The sequence below is a fragment of the Labeo rohita genome, chromosome 23, assembly GCF_022985175.1.
Source record: "Labeo rohita strain BAU-BD-2019 chromosome 23, IGBB_LRoh.1.0, whole genome shotgun sequence".
Classification (NCBI taxonomy): domain Eukaryota; kingdom Metazoa; phylum Chordata; class Actinopteri; order Cypriniformes; family Cyprinidae; genus Labeo; species Labeo rohita.
The window spans coordinates 7823757-7833067 of record NC_066891.1 but is presented as its reverse complement, the minus strand read 5'-3'; the positions used below and the strand labels follow the sequence as shown (position 1 = coordinate 7833067).

Sequence of the window (9311 nt, the reverse complement as noted above, 5' to 3'; positions counted from 1 at the left end):
AGTTGTTCAGAAGTTATTTGTTTATAAGAAATTCCAGCAAAAAAATAAAATAAAATAAATAAATAAAATGCAGTGTTCTCATTCATAGTGTTTTAGACCATTAAAGATAAAATAATAACGACTAATCTTAAAGCTTACGAAAGTGTTGTTTATAGTGCTTTCTTACACGCTGTGACTGAACTTGAGGAACAGTGGTGGCTTTATTGATGTACTTCCAATGTTGACCACTAGATGTGGCTTTAATGCAAGAAGTGGCTCTTAAACCCTTTAACCTAACATCTTTATTTAGCATTAGGCCACACCAATAGATCAGACTTTCCTTTCTATTTTTCTTCGGCCTATTTTTCTTAAAAGTATGCCTGTAAATGTGAAAGTGAAAGCAGTGTAACAAGGAACAAAGGAGGTTAAAATATGCCTCTATGCTATAATATACCAACCATGCAACTGATCATAAACTTTCAAGGCCTTTATTTGGACATCAAGAAGAAGCTCTGTCAAAGTCAGCGATTAACATTCTAGCATTTTTTTCCTAAATCCATAAAAAAGTTTGATTACAGCTTGCGTGCTTGACACGTTGATTGAAATGATACATTTCGCACAAGATAGAAATAATCCGAAGAGAATGTGGCGCCTTACGTAAACCCTGTTTCTGTGGTGTTTTGACAGTTGCCAGGGTTAATTGGCTGTGTTAAATTTGGAGCTCTGTTCCACAGCTATGAACCCATGACTGTGGGCAACTCGCGCACCGAGGAACATGTTATGGCAGGGCATGCCGATAATTACAGAGGGAGAGCGGCAGTGTTTGGGAACCGAACAGGGGCTGCTGCCAACACGCACACAGTAGAAACACCTTGTGCCTCAGGCTAGGCAGACAGCCATCAGTGTCTGTCATCTTTCTGTTGCTCGCTCCTGCCCACCAACATTTACCTGCTTAAACTCTTTCGCTCTTTATTGAAAGATTGCTGTATGTGAAGTCATGCCAGATTCTCTGAGGCTGATGAGCAATTTAACAAGTTTATACCAAGCTCCCTGTTAGGCAAAGGGCAGTAGTATGGTGAATGAAGAGGATATATAGTGGAAAGTTTAGGCCTCCTGTCATGATTTATGACTTAAAAGTACAACCTATGTTTTTGTTTTTTGGCTATTTTGCCATCCAAGCAAAAAGAAGAAGATTTGGTTTGGTTTACAATAGTCTAGTAGTTTTATTGTATGGCACATTGAATGGTTGCTTTTGAAAATATGCCGTTCGCCTACTAAGTTTATTAAAATGCATTTTACGAGAAAAATACTATTTAAGTCTTTCTGCCTCAAAATGTAATTTAATAATAAATGTACTAATTCACCCCAAAATTACAATTTGCTCAGGTCATCCAAGATTTTGATGGGGTTTTTTTAGATGAGAAATTTAACATTACATCACTTGTTCACTAATGGATCCTCTGCAGTGAATGGGTGTCATCAGAATGAAAGTCCTAAAAGCTGATAAAACATTACAATAATCCACAAGTAATCCACATCACTCTAGTCCATCAGTTAATGTCTTTTAAAGTGAAAAGTTGCATGTTTCTAAGAAACAAATCCATTGTTAAGACATTTTTAACTTTTTAACAAACGGTTGTTTCTGGCTAAAATATCCAGTCCTCTATCTATATTGCTTTCTCCAGTGAAAAAGCAGCCTCGTCTGAAACAGGAGAGAAATATGCACAGGTCCAGCACTGTTTACAAGCAAAAACAGTTCTAAAAAAAAATATGTTGGTGGATTTGATGTGAGAGGACAACAGAGGATGGACTTTTTCACTGGAGGAAGCAATGGTTTATTATGGAAGCCCATTACTGCCACTGAATTAAAAAAAAAAAAGGCAATTGTGACTTTTTATCTCACAATTTTGACTTTCTTTCTTGCAGTTGCGAGCTTACATCTTCCAATTCTGACTTTTTTCCCTCTGAATTATGAGATATAACTCGCAATTGCGAGTTATAAAGTCAGAATTGCGAAATATAAACTCACGATTCTGACTTTTTTCTCAGAATTGCATGATATAAACTCGCAGCTTTGAGAAATAAAGTCAGAATCGTGAGATATAAACCCACAATTGTGACTTTTTTTCTTAGAAATGCTTGTTTATATAATTCAATTGTGACTTTTTTGTTAGTATTGTGTTTTTTATATCTCGTAACTGTGACTTTTTCTCAGAATTATGAGATATAACTTGCAGTTGCAAGTTATAAAGTCAGAATTGCGAGATATAAACTCACAATTCTGACTTTTTTTCTCAGAATTGCATAATATAAACACAACTTTGAGAATAAAGTCAGAATTGCGAGATATAAACTCTTTTTTTCTTAAAATTACTTGTTTATATAACACAATTGCGACTTTTTCGTTAGAATTGCAAGTTTGTATCTTGCAATTGTGACTTTTTTTCTAAGAATTACGTGTTTATAACTCGCAATTCTGACTTTATAATGCAACTGTGAGTAATGTTTGAATTGTGAGAGATAAACTTGCAATTCTTTGAACATATAAGTCTTTTTTCCCCTTCAGAATTGTGACTTTACATCTCACAATTTATATTATAACACACAATTACAAGTATAACTTATAATTTGGAGAAAAGGCAGAATTGTGTGACGGGCTTCCATAGATTATGGACTCTTGGATGGTTTAAAGTTGAAACGTCTTAATGACGCAAACATGCAGCTTTTCTCCTCACAAGATGTTAATTGATGGACTGGAGTGGTGTGGATTACTGGAGGATTATTGTGATGTTTTTATCATCTGTTTGGACTCATTCTGACGGCACCCATTCACTGCAGAGGATCCATTGGTGAGAACGTGAAATTTCTCCAAATCTGAAGAAACAACTCATCTACATCTCGGTTGGCCTGAGGGTAAGTAGATATTTAGCAAAGGTTGTTTTTTTGGCACACTATTGCTTTAATTCAATTATTTAATTGGCATTTCTTTGTAGGCTAATTATTTGTCAAATCTACTAGCAATTTCTGGGTAAACATTGTTTCAAAGTCATTTTTTCTTCCACTGCACACTGGCAGTTTTATTTGCTAAGGAGAAGGCATTGAGAAGGGGACCTTTCGTCTCGAGCACAAAGATTTGCCGCAATTACAGAATTGCTTCCATATGTGGATCAGGCAGCTTCTCCTGCTGCCCCCTCCAGCCCCTCTCTCCTTCCTCTCTTTCTCGGCGTTCTCTCTCCCTGTCTTTTAGCAACTTCCTTTCCCGACTTCTTCTATCTGTTTTTTAGCCGTACGATATTTTTCCGCTCTTGCTTTCTTTCCCCCAGCATAAAAAACGGTTTTGAAAAGGCCACCTTTTAAACAAAGCCCGTCTTAATCAGAACATCCTGGTACTTTTGGCAATGGGCTTCACTTGTGCTGATTCAATTAGAGCGCGAGAGCCAGGGACAGAATGCGCCTGGATCCGAAAACGAAAGAGGGAGAGAGAGAGTTGGAGGGGGGGCATGAAGGGAAAGAAGCGAATGAAAAGAAGAAAGAAAAAATGTGGTTTCACCAAAAGAATTCGGACTGGAGGGAGGCAGCCTGGTGAGTGCAATAGGGAAAGGTGGAAAATGAGAAGCAAAGGAGAGGGAGAGAGTGAAATGTTTTTTGACAGAGGTCGGTTCAGAGAGGGTTCATGGTGACATCATGGCTGATTGTGAGGAAAGTATAGACAGGAGGGCCATTCACCTTTCATTAGACACATATGTTGGAGGGTAGGCCGCTCGCTCATTTGCATGCGCTTATTGGCACTCTGTTAGGTTTTTCCAACAACTCTGTTTGGACCTCCGAAGCGCGCTCGTGCACACAAACATACAAAAGTAAGTACAAGCATGCGCACATATGCGGCCGCAGATTGAATGTGACATGTGGCTTATACATTTACATGAACTTTAATGCAAAATATACACCACAGCCTGTCCCTTATAGCTTTTCCCAAAAGCTCGCTGTGTTGTTTTTCCCCGTGTATGTTATTTCTTCATGTCAGTTGGAGTCTAAATGTGTACATTTTGCCAGGCGGAATGAATGAGGCCTTTTATTGGCCGACCCGTGCGTTTGACTTTGAAACTGAAAACGGATGCCTTCCGTGTGCGTGCGTTCTGTTCGTGTATTTACGTGTGCGTGCTTTGAGTAAATCTACGTCTGGCTTGTGTGCGCGCTCGCGCGCATGCACATGCCCGCCTCGCGCTCTCTCCACATGCCTCATTGCAGCACAAAACTTCACATGACATCAATCTGCATGCAAGGAAATAGTGATCTCATTACAGGCATCTTGTTCCTGATTAAAACCTGCCGTGGCCACCAGCCTCTTTCTTTCTGTGTCTTTCTCTCTCTCTCTCCTCCCCTCCCTTTTTCGTTTTCTTCCCCTTCTCTTTTCCATCCAGGCCTTGGCACAAATAAATACACGTCTTAGTGGAAATGTTATTCGTTTATTTATTTGCACTCCTGACAATTAACACAGGGGAAAAGGAGGTCACGGATGAAAAAGAATGAAGGAGGAAGGATAAAATAATGATGATGTCAGAGGCCTTTAAGATGAGTTATGATGTCATAGCAGAGAGTGACAAATGCTACCATTAGGGGTGAAAGAGGGGGAGAGGTGGAGCAAATGACAGAGAGCCTGTGCTCAAAAACACTGTGAAAAATGGTTTTTCGAAACTGAAAATAAACCAGTGTTGGATAACATTCACAAAAACACTATTTCGGTCTTTCTACTTCAAAAGCACATGTGTTAGGCCTGTGTGCTGTGTTTCTTTTGTAATTAAGTGTGAAATTAACTAGCAATTAGCAATTTCTGAGTAAAAATTGTTTCTACACCAAATTGTTTTCACAGTGAGTGTGCACTAATTTTACCAATTTTATTGATAAATGCATCCGCTTTGTGTTTTTTGACCTATGACATATTAAAAACAACTACAGCAATTTAGTCATTTAAGTCACCTTTATTTACAGTTTAGGTCAGAAGTTTGCATACACCTTGGAGAAGGTGTAAATGAGAAGGATCATACAAAATGCATGCTGTTGTTTATTTAGTACTGACATATACATCCACAAGAGAAAAAAATATTTGAATTTATAAAAATGACCCTGTTCAAAAGTTTACATCCCCTTGATTCTTAATACTGTGTTGTTACCTAAATGATCCACAGCTGTGTTTTTTTGTTTGGTGATAGTTGTTCATGAGTCCCTTGTTTGTCCTGAACAGTCAAACTGTCCGCTGTTCTTCGGAAAAATCCCACAAATTCTTTGGTTTTGCAGCATTTTTGCGTATTTGACCCCTTTCCAACAATGACTGTATGATTTTGAAATCCATCTTTTCACACTGAGGACAACTGAGGGACTCATGTGCAACTATTACAGAAGGTTCAAAAGCTCAGTGATGCTCCAGAAGGAAATACGATGAAGTAAGAGCTGGGGGGGGGGGGGGGGTTAAAACTTTTTGAATTTAAAGGGCAGTGTAAATTTAACTTATTTTGTCATCTGGGAAACATGTAAGTAACTTCTGTAGCTCCTAAAGGGCAGTACTAAATGAAAACAAATATTAGTATAGTGATATTTAGGCAAAATAAGAAAAATGTACACATCTTCATTCTGTTCAAAGGTTTTCACCCCTGGCTCTTAATGCATGTCAAAGCAGTTTTACAGTGTTAAACAGGAAAATAGTGTGTCAATAATGCAGGGGGACCATAGTAAACAGTCAGTTTTTCAGTTAAATCTCAGTTCACTTCTCTTCAAATAGTGTCTGTGCAATCAAGTTGAGAAAATTGGCAGAAATTAAGTGTCCCCAGTTAAGCAAGCCAGGAACCATAAGACATAAGGAACAACTTTCACAGCCAAGTTTTTAATCTTTGAATCTTATGGCCCCTCAACACTATGACTGTGTCTTTAAAATCTAAGCAGACATAGTGTGTCATCCGATATAGTTCCCCTAATGTGTTATGACAACTACTACTCATTCAATGAACTGCTTATTCATGCATATTCAAAGAAAGAGTCATTATGATATTAGTATCTGAATACAAGTTCTGTATTCAGACATTTACTGTAAAAAAAAAAAAAAAAAGTTCACAGACATTTCTTTTAACCCTGAAATACAACACAATGCAATGATAATTCAAAATATAGGTAAACACCTGTTAAAAAGTAAATACGCTATTGTTATGGACACGTACTACACATTTGACATACGCAAAAGGTTCCAAAATTGCAGTGATGCCATAAAAGAACTTTTATGAATTTTTAGAATTTTTTAAAATGTTCTTCAAAATGTTTTTTTAGGAACTGCAAAAACATCCTTTTGAAACATTTATTTTTAAGACTGCAAAGAACTATAAAGAAACGTTTGTGCTGTGAAAAGTTTCCAGGAAGTTCTTCATGGAACCATCAATGCCAATGAAGACTACTAAGTACTAAGTTTTAATATTTTACTAGCCAACCAAACACAAAGCTTTCACAAAGACAAAATGTTCTTAGCAAGCAAATAGTGCCGACTGCAGTTACCCGGATGAGCCTGTGTTATTAGTTTTTACCAGTTGTTATCAGGGAATAACATACCTTGGAATGTGGTGAATCAAGTATTCTGCTTGGTAATAAGCAAACATATTCAGATGCTAGAATTCTGTATAACAGTGACTAAGACAAAATAACGAGAGTAAAGCAGGTGAAAGTGAATCGCAGTGTGGAAGACTCAAAGACAAAGACAGAAATGCAGACAGACAGAGAGGTACACAGGTAGTGTGGGAGAACGAGGGGAGCGAGAAAGGAAGAGAGAGAGATAGCAGTCTGATCTATCTTCATTATCCTCCACTCTGCAGTCTCCCAACACAGAGATCATAAATCTCAACCTCCAGCACACTTCGCTGACAATGAAACACAAACACTGCTAACCTCTGACCTCTCTCCTGCTACTGACACACAGACACATACTCACTCTGACGCACACGGAGAATGACAGCACGTACTGTAATATTGTTTGAAACTTGGAGAAATGGATGCTCCAATGAAAATGTGAGTAAATATTTTAAAATAATTTGATAGTGAAACTCATAAAGCATTGATTCTGTAACCTTTTTTTTTTTTTATTAGATTCTTAGTGATAACGTTATAAATTAACGGTTAACTGCTTTTGACAGTTAATATGTTTTCATAGAGAGATATGCACATACATCTGTGTAGTATAGGGTGGTGTGGCAAAGCAAACCACTTCCTGTTGACTTGTGTATTGAGACCCAATGCCAGCCCTGCTGAAGTGCCCTACTGCTACGCCTTTTAACAGATTTTTAGCAAATAAAAATATAAATGCTTAAAATGTTTTTTTGAAATGAAGTTCATGTTTGGTCCAGTACTGAATAGAACATAAGCATACAGAAATGTTGTTTCATGTGCAAGCACTAGCCTTTCAAAACATCAAAATATGATCACTTGTAAACACAGTGTGTTTTTATGTAGCTAATAATTTAATTTAAAATAAAAGCAAGTGTTCCATTTGATTTATTTGCACAAATTAGCATCAGACCCAAAGGCTGAACCTGACATGCCACCTCCCTGAGCTTGAGATGGCACCGTCTAAAAGGAGCCAGTTAAGGTGTGTCTTCACAGTGAGGTTTTTGGGGGTTTCTTTTAACCAAAGCCAGTACAGAATGGCAGCTTTAGGAAGAACCCAGGCAAACGCCCAGAACCACAAACAAGCCAGTGCAGAACTGTTCCATACAAACACAAACTGCGCACTGTGCTGATATAAAACACATAGAGCGGCATATAGACGGACACACCCTCGGCATCATGAAGTTTGGAACTTCCCATATTTACAGTCTCCCATCATCAAAAAGATGCCATTTTCTTGTGGACTCTTGTAGTGAATAAATCATTGCTTTTGATGACAAACTGAAATGATTCATCGGCGGATGTTATTTGTTTGTTCTGTGCTTTTCAAATTGTTAATCCAGCATGATTTTCGCACTATTTTTCCCAATTGGAATAACATGCACCGCTGAATCATTCACTATGGAACATGTATCAGTTATGCAAGATCACTTCAGATTTAAATTTGACTTGAAAAGAAACTGTATCCAGCACTTTAGCTTGGAGTTCCTCCTTGGCATCATGTGCTACTCAGTGTATGTCACTTTGTGAATACACGGAGTTCAAGGAGTGAGAAAAAGAAGGAGAACGAAAGCGAGGCAGAGAATTAAAAACAGAAATTTAAGCTTGCCTCTGTTTCTTCCCTCTAGGCATTTTGTGGCTTGTGAAAAATGTGCTGTATATTTGAAGGGTGGAGTCACGTGACCCAGACAGGGTTCATGAATCAGAGCGCATAATTATTTCTAAGAGAGACGAAAAGAAGAGAAAGAGGGAGGGAAAGAGAGTGAGAGAGGCAGAGGAAAGGAAGAAGAGAGAAAGAAACGACCGTGTAGTGTGAAAAGGACTCTGATGAACGGAGGGCTCTCGTTTCTCTTGTCTTCTCGCGGATTTAAGTCACAGTGGGTGAGTTGAACTTTCACGATGTTTGTATTGGTTTACTCTCTTACGTCTATGACTTATGATACATATAGCGAGGGAGGATTAAAACTAAACTTGGGTAGATACAATAGAGGAGCGAGAGAGCGATGAAAGAATCGCATTGATCGCAACTTTTCGTTCGTTCGTTCGTTCGTTCGTGTTTTCTGGATCTGGATGCGTTTCAAGAAATGACTGGCTGCGTTTGCGCATACCTTTACCTGGTGAGTTGTCCCTTGACAAATGTAAAACATTTGTTTGACAGGTATTGTTTTCCTTTTAGCCTTAAGTGTTATTGTCGCAGCCCTGTGGCTTACAAGTTTTAAGTATGTGTGTTTAAATCTGAGATTAGTTTGTGCAAGACGAAGTGTTGTGTACAGTTTGTGGTTAAGGGAAAGGTGTTTTCCCAAGCATCTCAACCTAAAATGTGGTAGCGTCTAAATCACCGGTTTTTGGACAAGTTAAATAAACGATGTAATGTCATAAACCTGGATACACTGAAATACGTCAAGTTCAGTTCTGTAAAGGGATAGAGGAGAAAGTTTTAAGAATGCTTTGGAATGAGAATGAATGGTGTCTGTAGATACACGGATGCAAAATCACTATATTATAGAAGCAATACAACTCATGCACTATATTCCAAATGTTTTCGAACCGTATGTTGCAAAAGAAACAACAAAATGTACATTTTTATCCAATTATAAATTTGACATCTGCTCTGCATGAGAGAAGTAGTCATGTGTAAACAAGTTAGATCTTTTTAATAAATTGGTTGATCCAGTTCACAAAACTGATCTGAA

The 9311-nt window shown here is 38.0% G+C and overlaps 1 protein-coding gene across 1 annotated transcript in view; it reads left to right on the top strand.

Moving 5' to 3' along the window:
• Positions 1–8333: 8333 nt before the first annotated feature.
• The window catches only part of rarga (retinoic acid receptor gamma a), a 68122-nt gene continuing 67144 nt past the window's right edge, over positions 8334–9311 (top strand). The window contains exon 1 of the mRNA XM_051096206.1: positions 8334–8499. The gene's annotated coding sequence lies outside the window, so the exon portion shown is untranslated. The remainder of the gene's footprint in view (positions 8500–9311) is intronic.